The sequence below is a fragment of the Saimiri boliviensis genome, chromosome 5 (assembly GCF_048565385.1).
Source record: "Saimiri boliviensis isolate mSaiBol1 chromosome 5, mSaiBol1.pri, whole genome shotgun sequence".
Lineage (NCBI taxonomy): Eukaryota > Metazoa > Chordata > Mammalia > Primates > Cebidae > Saimiri > Saimiri boliviensis.
The window spans coordinates 129,949,764-129,963,078 of record NC_133453.1 but is presented as its reverse complement, the minus strand read 5'-3'; the positions used below and the strand labels follow the sequence as shown (position 1 = coordinate 129,963,078).

Genomic DNA, 13,315 nt, shown 5'->3' with positions numbered 1-13,315 from the left:
TTCAGTAGAGACGGGGTTTCGTCATGTTGACCAGGCTGGTCTTGAACTCCTGACCTCAAGTGATCCGCCCACCTCGGCCTCCCAAAATGCTGCAATTACAGGCGTGAGCCACTGAGCCAGGCCACGAAACAAACTTTCTTCCACCAACGGCTTTCTCCTCTCTCCCCATTTACAGCACTAAGACAGCCTAACCTGGGAAACAGTGAGACAGGAAAGCTACTTCCAAATGGATGCCGTCCCCATCAGTAATAACCAAGTCTATTCAAGGGCTAGATGCTAACTTTAAATGAAGGGAACATCAAGAGTCCAAGTTTCTTTGCCTAGCTTTGTCAGGAATGTTTTTACCCTAAATCTCAAAGTGTGACCAAATATAACATTTAAAGGTTTACCTTCAATCTGTAAGTTATAATTTTTAATGTTTTTACCCTCAATCTGTGTGATCATATAAAATTTTTAAAGATTTATCCTCAGCCGGGCGTGGTGGCTCAAGCCTGTAATCCCAGAACTTTGGGAGGCCGAGGCGGGTGGATCGCGAGGTCAAGAGATCGAGACCGTCTTGGTCAACATGGTGAAACTCCGTCTTTCTAAAAATACAAAAAATTAGCTGGGCATGGTGGCATGTGCCTGTAATCCCAGCTACTCAGGGGGCTGAGGCAGGAGAATTGCCTGAACCCAGGAGGCGGAGGTTGCGGTGAGCCGAGATCGTGCCATTGCACTCCAGCCTGGGTAACAAGAGCGAAACTCCGTCTAAAAAAAAAAAAAAAAAAAAATTTATCCTCAATCTCTAAGTGTGATCGAATATAATTTTTAAAGATTTCTCCTCAATCTGTGTGATCAAATATAATTTTTAAAGGTTCACTATAATCTCTTCATACAAAAACTAATGGAAAGATGGAATAAAATATACAGAAATGTCCTTAACAGGTAAATATTTCTAGAATGTATCTACTCCAGCTGGTACTGTAAATATTCTAAACTGTGCTAGCATAACTGATTTAAATCACTGCTTTTTTCTGTAAACGGTGGCACGTTTAAAAGTGTTACCTTGAAAGGGAAGGGAGTGACTCACTCATGTCTCTGTACTGAACTAACACTGTTAACATCCAGTCCAGTTCTACCTTAAACAAGTCTGAGAAATACGGACATAATCCATACTTATTATTTTTCAAGACTAAGGTAAAAAAAGGAAAGTTGGAACTAACTCATATCATCTTATGACTGATGTACTGAAAACAATCCATCTCTCACCGTTTCCTAAATACCACAGTCACAAAGAACTCTACCCTACCATGCCACTCTGCAAGTCCCACTCTCAAAGGAAGACTAACAGGTGACTGAAAAGATAAATTCACTATTGTTTCCATTATCCTTCAGTTCATCTGGCACCTTTGAGAAATGCATTTGGATAAGACTCACAAGTCTCAGGGCCCCTTATTTATGGAAGAAATCGCTAAACCTCTATACTTAGAAGCATCAGACTTTTAAGAATGCTTAAGTCATGTAAAAACGTATCACAATTATTATCATTACAGCTACGAGGAAATAGCTACCTACTTCGTGTTAGGTACTGTAGTAAGTACCTCACAAATAGTTTCATTATTCCTGAGAACACTGCAAAGCATGTCACTAACCCTTAGGAAGTAGGAAACTGACGCTCTGACAGGCTATGTAACTGGTCAATGGAAATGTGTGGATCTGAACTCCACTTGGCTCCAAAGCGTGTGCTTTTTTCTAAAATTTCTCACTTTTTTCCCCAATTTCCCAATGGAGGGAGAGTTGTGACTAGATTTGTCCAACAATTTTAATAATTTCACCAGCTGGGTGGGGTGGCTCACGCCTGTAATTCCAACACTGTGGGAGGCTGAGGTGGGAGGATGGCTTGGGTCCAGGAGTTAGAGACCACTGGGAAACAGTGATACTCCGGCTCTAAAAAAGATAATAATTTCACCCAAGGGCGGGTAGGATTTCTAAATCGAAATCTCTTGTTGAAATCCTTAGAGCACTAGTTAAGCCCCACTTCTTTTCAAAAAATAACCAACAGATTTTTTAAAAGGTTAGAAATCCTTTTAAAATAAATTTCATCACAGAGCACCAAGTTAATTGTCATTTTGGACAAGTCCCCAGAGTTAGTGGCTCTCTCCCATGTACGCTACTACTAGGCAGTAAAAATACTTTACCCAATTCAAATACATACTGTGCCTGTACTATGTTAAGACTCTTTACTGACAAAGAGGGTATAAAGCTAAATAAGGTCTATTACAGACCTCAAGGACTAGAGGAGTCCATTTACACTATGTGTGCAGTTACCATTTAGTCAAGGCAGATGAAGTGTGAGAAATCCTAAAACAATTATATCTACAGTATAACACGCCATCACAGCCCAGAGAAGGAAAGCAACTGGTGTACTCGAGACGTTATGTTTTAAGTAGTACTTGTTTACATTATGTCTCCCTTCCTGACAATCCCTTCCAACCTCTGTCAACCCCCTTCTCCACAATCACACACACACACACAACCACACAACCAGGAAGGAAAGCCATCGAGCGAGTATTTTGAATCCTACAAGTGACTGTAGTTTTAAAAGGGAAACGCCTGTGCCTAAAGAAAATTTGTCTTTAGCTTCACCAGGTGAAGAAAGTTAGTTTTATAACACAAGGCCCACGGGAGAAGCCCAGGAACGCTTCCCCACATGACTCACTTAGCATGGGAAATCACTCAAAGCAACCTGACACACACACTATTTCTCAAATTTTTCTTTTACATTTAGCAGGTGGTAAAGGAACACAACTGAAGTTAAAGATAAATGACACTATGCACATTTTCTTCCACTATGAATGACAGACATTTAAGCTAGTTCCATCTGGGAAACTCAAACAGAATTATGTTCATCTCATAAGCCACAAGAACCAAATTCAGTGGAATACGAGCACCCAAAACTTGACAAGACTTGTACTTAATGCAGCCTGCAAATCCGCAAGAGTCCACGATGGAACACAAGAACAGGAACAATGATTTATCTCAACTGATGTCAGCTCCTTCACAAACTTGCCAATAATGACCTTTTAAGAACTGCACCCTTTGTCCTCATCTGGGCAATCCAACGGTTTAGAAAAACTAAATAAACTGCTTCTTCGAAAAATAAAACAGTTGTGTGGGGTGAGGCGGGGTGCGGGCGAGTAGCAACAAAAAAAAAGGCACACTGGTTTTTACTGTACTGAAGCAATAAAGTCTCCAAATAACTTCATTAAGGAGTGTCATAGCAAAGAATGAACACCAAAATAACGCTCAATCCAACTTTCACTGCGAATTCCTGAGTTCACAGTAGGAACTAGAAAATTAAACGTGACGATATCACTCGGCTATAAGAACTTCCAAAACAAAACAAACTTACCTACCCGCTTTCTTGATTAAAAAAAAAAAAAAAAAAAGGCGGAGGGGGGGAGTTTGAGGGGTTTTCCTTTTTTCAACTTCACATACTGGTTGGCTTTGCAAAAAGAAAAAAAAAAAAAATGGCAGTGAGCCATATTTACCAAAAAAAAAAAAAAAAAAAAAAAGTTTTGTTTTGTTTGCTCTCAAGATATAGCTGCAAGTTGAGCCGGCTGCACGGGTCCCAGAGCGCGTGGGGACCGCACAGGTCTCCCGGGCCGCCCGCCTCCGACCAGCGCGGTTTCAGCCCGGCCGCGCCCCCTAGAAGGCGCAGAACGGCTCCGGCAGGCGGGCGCGGCCCGACGTGTTTACCGCCCGGGTCGGCCCCGGGGAACAGCTCCCTCGCGCCCGCAGCACTTGTTCGCGGCGCGGACTCCACACCGCGGCCGCCAGCCCCGGGGGAGGAGTGGGCCCGACCCCGCAGCGCCGACCCGGGGACCCGGGCCACGGGGTTCGGGGCCTCACTGGGGGCGGGGCGCCTGAGGGGGCCTCCGCCGCCGAGCGCGTCTCCGACCCGGAACGCGGCGACCAACCCAAGTGGCGCTGCGGGGTGGGAGGCGCGCCGAGCCCCGAACAGACAATGCGGGAGAAGGGTGATGCGAAGGGAGGAGGGGTCCGCAGAACAGAGGTCCCGGCGCCGTCAGGCAACCCGTCCGTCCCGCCCGCCCCGAAAGCCCCCCGCAGCCCTCGCCCCTTCTCCGAGGCCCGGCCCACCGAGCGGCCGCAGGGGAGGGGCGGCGCTCCGCACCCGGACCCCTCCTCAAATCAAAACTTCCCCCAACTCCGCCAACTAAGTTGCGCTCTCACCGTGCGGCTCCCGGGGCTCCCCCGCGGGCCGAGCCGGGACAGCTCCTCACCTTCGCCACGGAGAAATACAATAGGCGGCCGCTCCACCAGTGGCGACGGCCAAAGCGGTGGCGACCGAGGCGAGCAGTGGACACTACGGTCTCGGCGGAGCCCAAGCGCTTCTCCACAGCTGCTCCGGCTCCGCGCTCCCCAGCACACAGACCCAGCCCGCCGGCGCATGCGCCGCAGGCTGCCCGGAGTGGGCGGGGCACGTGAGAGGGCGGTAAAGCCTGAGAGTCCTCCAGTGAATACACGCGGAGCCAAGGGCTGCGAGCTGGGATTGCACGGCAGAGCTGCCCATCCCGCTCCACGAGACCAATAGTAAGGCTCCTGGGCGGGGCACGCAGGTTGCTAAGGGAGGCTGAGGTTGACCGCCGCTGTTGCTGGCGGCAAAGTGATCAAAGTGGGGTGGCTGGCTGAGGCTGCTCTGGGACATGCCCACCCACGGTCTCCTCTCCGCCCTGTCTCCAGAAACCGCCCTTCCTCTGTGTGCCGGTGGTTACCTGAACTGCAACACTTAACCACACATCCTGAAATGATTTACTCCTCTATTTCCCCCACTTCAAATCAGGAAGTGGGGTTTAGTCTTCTGTGTCCACAGCCTAGCAGAGTCACTGCTAGGTATTAAACAAGTGTTGCATGGATGCACGGTGCTATGGCGGAATCACGATTGTGACAGTGCATTCCGTGAACTTTTGGTTACTCGATCACCACAAAGTCATTCCGTGTTCGAGCTGCAAAGGACCTCAGAAATCATCTGGTTGCTTTAGGAAACAAATCCGTGTACCAACTGTAGCCGAGTAGAATATATTAGTTGGTACACGAAGAAACTTTTTTTTCAAATAGTTAAGTGTTGTAGTGCTCATTAGGAGGGGCATGCCTATGACGTCAAACCATTGTTTCATTAATGTCAAATAAAAAGTGGCCAAAAAAAAAAAAAAATGTACTTCAAAAAGAGTGTTGGCCGGGCGCGGTGGCTCAAGCCTGTAATCCCAGCACTTTGGGAGGCCGAGGCGGGTGGATCACGAGGTCAAGAGATCGAGACCATCCTGGTCAACATGGTGAAACCCCGTCTCTACTGAGAATACCAAAAAATTAGCTGGGCATGGTGGTGCATGCCTGTAATCCCAGCTACTCAGGAGGCTGAGACAGGAGAATTGCCTGAACCCAGGAGGCGGAGGTTGCGGTGAGCCGAGATCGCGCCATTGCACTCCAGCCTGGGTAACAAGAGTGAAACTGTGTCTCAAAAAAAAAAAAAAAAAAAGAGTGTTAAGTAAAAACTCTTCTTGAAGTACACTTCAAGGAGAAGGAGGAGAGAACCATCTGGGGTGCTGGTTCTGTATTTTGACCTGGGTGGTGGATAACAAAAGTATATACATGAATGAAAAATACATCTAGTGCAGTTTACACGTTTTATAGTTCTTCTTTTTTTTTTTTTTTTTTTTTTTTTTTTTTGAGACGGAGTTTCGCTCTTGTTACCCAGGCTGGAGTGCAATGGCGCGATCTCAGCTCACTGCAACCTCTGCTTCCTGGGTTCACGCAATTCTCCTGCCTCCGCCTCCTGAATAGCTAGGATTACAGGCACGAGCCACCATGCCCAGCTAATTTTTTGTATTTTTAGTAGAGACGGGGTTTCACCATGTTGACCAGGATGGTCTCGATCTCTCGACCTCGTGATCCACCCGCCTCGGCCTCCCAAAGTGCTGGGATTACAGGCTTGAGCCACCGCGCCCGGCAGTTTTTCTTTTTTTTATATTTTTTCTTTTCCACAGCTAGTAACTTTACACGTTTTAAACATGTATTTTTAATGTCAGCTCTTAAAAATTTGGTACGGGTTATACCCCCCACCCAAAAAAAAAGAATGCCAAGGACTGCCATTTGGGAAACACTGATGCAGGCAGGCTCACAGCAGTGACCAAATACCTGAGAAAGGTTATTGTGAATACCTGATGTGTGTAACTATAACTTCCATTGTTGAATAGCTCTAAATCTCAGAAATGCTCCTAATGTTGAGCTCTGGTGCTCTTTTTTTTTTTTTTTTTTTTTTTTTGTTGTTGTTGTTGTTGTTGTTGTTGTTGTTGTTGTTGTTGTTGTTTCTCTTTTTTTGGCAAAGTTTTGCTCTTGTTGCCCAGGCTGGAATGCAATGGAGCGATCTTGGCTCACTGCCTCCCGAATTCAAGCAGTTCTCCTGCCTCACCCACCCAAATAACTAGGATTACAGGTGCACACCACCACACCGGGTTAATTTTTTTTGTATATTTTGTAGAGATGAGTTCTCACCATGTTGGCCAAGCTGGTCTCGAACTCCTGACCTCAGGTGATCGGCCTGCCTCGGCCTCCAAATGTGCTGGGATTACAGGTGTCAGCCACCACGCCTGGACCCTGGACCTATTTTCTTAATCCTCACAGAACGGCTTTTAAAAGAAGAAAAAAAAAAAGGCCAAGCATGCCCAGTTCTTCATGTGAAATTATTTCTGAATCACCTCATCATGCTGCTTACCCTCCTCCACTGTTCTCTAATCTGTCCTTGTTGATATTTAAAAGCTGGCACAAGGCTGGGTGTGATGGCTCACACCTGTAATCCCAGCACTTTGGGAGGCTGAGGCCTGAGCACTCCAGCCCAGGAGTTCAAGACCAGCCTGGGCAACAGGTGAAACCCTATCTGTACTAAAAAATACAAAAATTAGCCAAGGGTGGTAGCCCAAATCCCTGCTACTTGGGAGACTGAGGTGGAAGGATCGCTTGAGCCCTGGAAGCAGAGGTTGCAAGTGAGCCAAATTGTGCCACTATACTCCAGCCTGGGTGACAGAGTCAGACCTTATCTTTACAAAGAAAAAAAAAAAAAAAAAAAGCCTGCACAGAGAGAGAGAGAGAAGACACCCAGACCCTAGACCTGACTGACTGCCTCAAAGCAGCCTACCATTAGCCGGTCACTTCTCAAAGAACCTGTCTCCTGTGAAGCAAGAGGGCTAACCAAGAAAATCACTTGGACCCTAACATTTGATCATCCAACGACCTTCCCTTAGAAACTGCTGGTGTTTCAGAGACAGCAACAAATGTTACCATGTCATCTTTATGTGCACACTGACACCACCATTCCCCGCTCCCTGCCTCAGCAGGATTTGCACCTTTCCAATGGGCTTCAGGAAAAGTTAAGAGTCTAGCACTTCTCGAATTTACTGTGCTTACAAATCACCTGAGAGTGTTTGTTAAATGTGGATTCTGATTCGGTAAGTCTGGAATGGCATCTGGGATTCTGCATTTCTAAAAAGCTCCCAGGTGCTGCTGAGGTAACTGAGGTCTGAAATGTGACTTTTTTTTTTTTTTTTTTTTTTTTTTTTTTGAGATAGAGTCTTACTCTGTCACCAGGCTGGAGGGCAGTGGTGCAATCTCAGCTCACTGCAACCTCTGCCTCCCAAGGTTCCGGTGATTCTCCTGCCTCAGCCCCCTAAGTAGCTGGGATTACAGGTTTGCACCACCATGCCTGGCTAGTTTTTGTATTTTTAGTGGACACAGGGTTTCACCATATTGGCTATGCTGGTCTTGAACTCCTGACCTCAGGCGATCTGCCCACCTCAGCCTCCCAAAGTGCTGGGATTACAGGCATGAGCCACCATGCCTAGCCTGAAACCCGACTTTGAAGGCAAGGGTCAACCCTAAATTCCCCAAACGGCTGAGCCCTCTGTCCTTTGGGGATTCCTAAATTGTTATCTACATGGCCGATGTTGTCTCATCACTCAGGCCTCCGTTCAAATGATCTTCCTTGGGGAAATCTTCCTTGACCACCCTCCCTAAAGTAACTCACTCTCATCTAGTCCCTCTCTTGCATATTACTCAGTTTTTTTCATAGCATTTATCTCAATCGGAAAGAACCTTATTTATCTTGGGTGTTTATTGGCTCTTCCCACTATAATGTAAGCTCCCTGAAGTCTGTTGTGTTTTTCCCTCTCTCCTGCCCCTCTAATAATATCTGGTTACAGTATGGACTCCATAAATGTTTCGCATTAGTAAATTTGTACAGAAGGAGCTTCTGTAAGGAGGCTTCAAACCGAGTGTCCCTGATACTAACGACTTGTTATTCCAATATTTCTATAACGGTGTGCCCCATTTCATGGAAAGAGGTCACAGGTTTAATCATTTTCTCATATTCTCAGGAAGTTTACAAGCCAGAAAAAATGCATTATTAAGCAGTGGTAGGGTTTTATATCTCTGAACTGTCTCTCCATTGACTTATATTTTCCCAACTGATTTACACAGGTTCTATATAATACCAAAAAATATAACAAGAATAAATCCCATTTTACAGAGATTTCCTGGCAATGCCAAAGCAAAGAAAAAACAAAATTAACACTGTTAAAAGACCATAAATTCTCTTGAAACTCACACTGTCTAAATGTCCACTTTGACAACAGAAGCACTGGAACAAATGTGTCCCAGTGTTCCTTCACAGCAGTGGACATTGTATTGCTTTTGTGATAGAAGGTGTGCCCTGATGAGGCTTTCAGAACATCCACCCTCAGCTCCTTGCTTGGTGCAAAGCCAGCTAGTTCTATCACAGCCCCAACTCCATGGCCTCAGCATGGAATTCAGACCAGACTCTCCTGATGTGTCCTATCCACGGGCAACAGTGACAACTTTGGAGTTGGACACATGATCCCAAATAGGTCAATCAGGGATGACAGAAGTAAATTCTACCCTCTGCTGGAACTAGGGTCTTGCTTGACTGGAATATTTGTCTACCTTAAATGGAATCTGGAAGGATATGGCTGTCAGCCATCTTGTCACCATAAGGAAAGAACCTTTAGAATGGAACTGGAACAGTGGAAAGTAAACAGAAATGAAGAAAAACAATGTCTTAGTGACATTAGTTTAACTGCTGAATCTAGCAATGTAGACTTTTCGATCCTGTAGACCAATAAAGCCTGGCCAAGCGCAGGTTTCTGTTGCTTGCATCCAGAAGAGTTCTAATTGCCACACCTCCCATGAGCTGATGATCCCTGGTCAATTCCTTGACAAATTTCTATTGATAGTTTACTGTGTGCCAGGCATTAGTCGTGGTCCTGGGGTTATAGGTGGAGAAGAGGTTACTGTCTTTAAGAAACTCACAGTCAATTGAAGGAAACAGGCAGGCAAACCAGGAAGAAATCAAATGTGTGGGTGCCTTTAAAGAGGCAAATGCAGGCCGGGCGCGGTGGCTCAAGCCTGTAATCCCAGCACTTTGGGAGGTCGAGGGGGGTGGATCACGAGGTCAAAAGATCGAGACCATCCCGGTCAACATGGTGAAACCCCGTCTCTACTAAAAATACAAAAAATTAGCTGGGCATGGTGGCACGTGCCTGTAATCCCAGCTACTCAGGAGGCTGAAGCAGGATAATTGCCTGAACCCAGGAGGCGGAGGCTGCGGTGAGCCGAGATCGCGCCAGTGCACTCCAGCCTGGGTAACAAGAGCGAAACTCCGTCTCAAAAAAAAAAAGAGGCAAATGCAGAGTGTTAGAGGAAATATAGAGTATTTCTTTTTTTTTTTTTTTTTTTCTTTTTTTGAGATGGAGTCTTGCTCTGTCACCCAGGCTAGAGTGCGGTGGCATGATCTCGGCTTATGGCATCCTCCGCTGCCCAGGTTCAAGCGATTTCCCTGGCTCCACCTCCTGAGTAGCTGGGACTACAGGCACACGCCACCATGCCTGGCTAATTTTTTTTTTTTTTTTAATTTTAGTAGAGACGGGGTTTCACCATATTGGCCAGGATGCTCTCGATCTCCTTGGCCTCCCAAAGTGGTAGGATTACAGGCGTGAGCCACTGTACCCAGTCAGAGAGTATTTCTTCTAGTTAAAGGATGAAAGTTTAGAAAAGTTGAGACAAATAAGCTGGGTCTTGTAACACAATCAGGCAGATAAAGAACGGTGGGGTAGTGCTGGAGACTAGGGTGTGTGTGCATAGACAGTAGAATGACCTTTCCAGAAAAGGGAAGAGCACATTCAAAGACACGGAGGTATTACAAAGACAACACACATAAGAAACGGGGTGGGAGGTGAAGCTGAGGGCAGGGAATGGAAGCCAGGTCATGAATGGCCTGGTACACGGCTATGGTAAGGAGTGTGGCCCTTATTCTGAAAGGTAAAAAGGAAACAAAAAGTATAAAGCAATAGAACAGTAACGAGAGCAGATTTTCATCTTGTAATAGAAAGATCACCTTACACCATATGTCGAGGCTGGATTTAAGGTGGGGATGAGAATGGACAGGAAGAGGGGAATCTAAGAGAAACCTGGCTCCAGGCAGAAGGTTTTGCAGTCTGGAGCTGAATTTTTACTTCTTGGGGACAGAGGGAACCTTACCTCCTCAATGTCAAGCCCAATGTTATTCAATATATATGAGCTATATGTATGCTTTAGAATTTTCCAGTAGTCACATTTAAAAAGTAAAAAAGAAGGCTGGGCACGGTCAGTGACTCATGCCTGTAATCCCAGCCCTTTGGGAGGCTGAGGTGGGTGGATCACAAGGTCAGGAGTTCAAGACCAGATTGGCCAAGATAGGGAAACCCCGTCTCTACTAAAAATACAAAAATTAGCCAGGCATGGTGCCAGGCACCTGTAATCTCAGCTACTCAGGAGGCTGAGGCAGAAGAATTACCTGAACCCAGAAGGCAAACGTTTCAGTGAGCCAAGATAGTGCCACAGCACTCCAGCCTAGGTGACAGAGTGAGACTCCATCTCAAAATAAATAAAGAAATAAAGTAAAAAAGAAACAGGTGAAATTTATTAATGTAAATAAATGTATTATTTATTTACATTCTATCTATTGTGATAAGTCTTCAAAATAATCCAGTGTGTATTTTACACTTACAGCACATTTCAATTCAGTCTAGCCACATTTCAAGTGCTCAAAAGCCATGTGTGGCTAATGGCTGGTGTGTACTAAACAGCAAAGGTGAGGTTGTTCGCTTCTGATACGAGCCTCTATCTAGGAATTCCTTCCAAAGCTCAATATGTTCCTAAAGCCAAAATTCCTGCACTGTACCTCTTCACTTGCATTATCTGTTTATTCGTCACCACGACCCCAGGCTAGCACTATTATCGTCCTTTTACAAGTAACAAGGAATCTCTTTTGCACAGATTAAGTGATTTGCTCCAAGTTTCATAGCTACTGATTGGCACCGCTTATCACTCGAGACAGGAAAACTAAAGGAAAGTTGCCAAATCCAAGTTAGAATAGTACTTGAATACGATTTCCCTCTTTCGGGCTCTCTCACCCCCTGCTCCTCCCCTCTGTACTTGGAACCATGAACTATCTCTTCAGCGTATCTACAGAGTGGGCATTCAGTAGACAGTTGTTTAAGCAACCAATTCCTTGTTGAGAGTACATTTCAGGAATTCTACAGGCACAAACCAGACAGAGAAATGGCTTAGTGTTATATGCTGAATTGCAGGTAAATGTGCAGTAAATGGCATTTATCATTATGATTATTACCAGGTCAGATACTATTAACATTTTAGGGACCTTGATGCATATTCATTGCTAGCAGTCTTCCAAAGCAGTCAAGCTGATTTATGATCTACATCCCTGCTGTCGGGGCATCAGAGTGCCTAACTTCTCTAAGTTCTTCTTATATGAAACAAAGAGTTTAGAAGCAGTCAGAGCTAAGTTTGGATCATGGATGCTCAAATTCTTTGTCTGTAAAGGGATCACTCCCACCCAATAGCCACATTATAACAAATAGATGAAGCAACCTGTGTATAACCCTGAGCACGTTGCCTGGCACAGTGCACGTTGCTCTGCCCACTTTAACTCCCTCCTCCACTTCCCCTGTTAGAGACAATAAAATAAAAGGCAGTCTAGGAGTAGATGTGATTATGCAGAAAAATTAGTATTTGACAAATGCAGGGAAACAGGTGCCTTGCCAAAATTGTAATAGAGAATTTTCAACAAAAAGTGTATATTGTCATGTACTGACTTCTCAATAGATGAGGCAGCCACCCAGCCTCCTGCCCCCAGAGGCTCCCCAGCCTTTAATTAATAAATGCCAGATGTACTGCTCATTGATAGAACAATTTATTTCATTTCTGAAACCCTTGCTTTTCTCCATAATGACCTTTCCTGCAAAAGGTTTGCTTGAAGGCTGCTCTTGGGACCAAATTAAGCTTCTAAAGTCATTAGGTTTCCAGTGGTAGAAGGGTGAGGGGTGCTGGGTTGATAGGAAGGACGGACTCACAAATGCCTCAGGATTAAGGGACCACTCTGCCCTAAACAAAGTTATAGCCATATTTCTTAGTCTGGAGTCAAGGGATTTAATTTTCAGGGCATGAAAGCGTCCAGAGATTCTCTCCTAATAACTGCAAAAGGAAACCAGAGTCGACCAGGCACGGTGGTTAAAGCCTGTAATCCCAGCGCTTTGGGAGGCCAAGGCGGGCAAATCACGAGGTCAAGAGATCGAGACCATCCTGGCCAACATGATAAAACCTGTCTCTACTAAAAAAAATACCAAAAAAAAATTAGCTGGGCATGGTGGCTTGCGCCTGTAGTCCCAGCTACCCAGTAGGCTGAGGCAGGAGAATTGCTTGAACCTGGGAGGTGGAGGTTGCAGTGAGCCAAGATCGTGCCACTGCACTCCAGCCTGGCACCTGGAGACAGAGTAAGACTCTGTCTCAAAAAAAAAAAAAAAAAAGAAAGAAAGAAAGGAAAACCAGAGTCACTTTTCAGGGTAACATTATTTTGATTTGGTTAGGTTTCATGTGGTATTGACTTTAAATGCGGGTTCCAGCTTGGAGAAGATGGGGGCTGTTTTTCTGCCTCCAGAGAGATTTATGGGCGAGCTCAAGTACTGCACATTTCCTCCTATGGCTTTTCTCTTTATGCTCAGCCTTTTCCAGTTTATTCAGCTGCTCTCGTAATTATCCCCAATTATTTATAATGGTACGTTTCTGAAGCTGGAGTTAGAGAAACACCATGTTTTTGAGCCCTAAACACTAATTAATGGAAACGGACTCCAACAACTCATGTGAGGCCTAAGCTCAGCTTTTCTAGGGAAGAACTTCGTAAACATTTTTC

The 13,315-nt window shown here is 45.4% G+C and overlaps 1 protein-coding gene across 11 annotated transcripts in view; it reads right to left on the bottom strand.

Annotated features, from left to right (window-relative positions):
- The window catches only part of AKAP13 (A-kinase anchoring protein 13), a 383,896-nt gene that overhangs the window by 343,599 nt on the left and 26,982 nt on the right, over positions 1–13,315 (bottom strand). For 9 of the 11 annotated variants that reach the window (XM_074399971.1, XM_074399977.1, XM_074399974.1 and 6 more), the window contains exon 1: positions 4,234–4,323. The exons of 1 other annotated variant lie outside the window; for it this stretch is intronic. The gene's annotated coding sequence lies outside the window, so the exon portion shown is untranslated. Of the gene's footprint in view, positions 1–4,233; positions 4,367–13,315 lie in introns of those variants that run through there. One more of the 11 variants, XM_074399973.1, reaches the window with a different exon arrangement.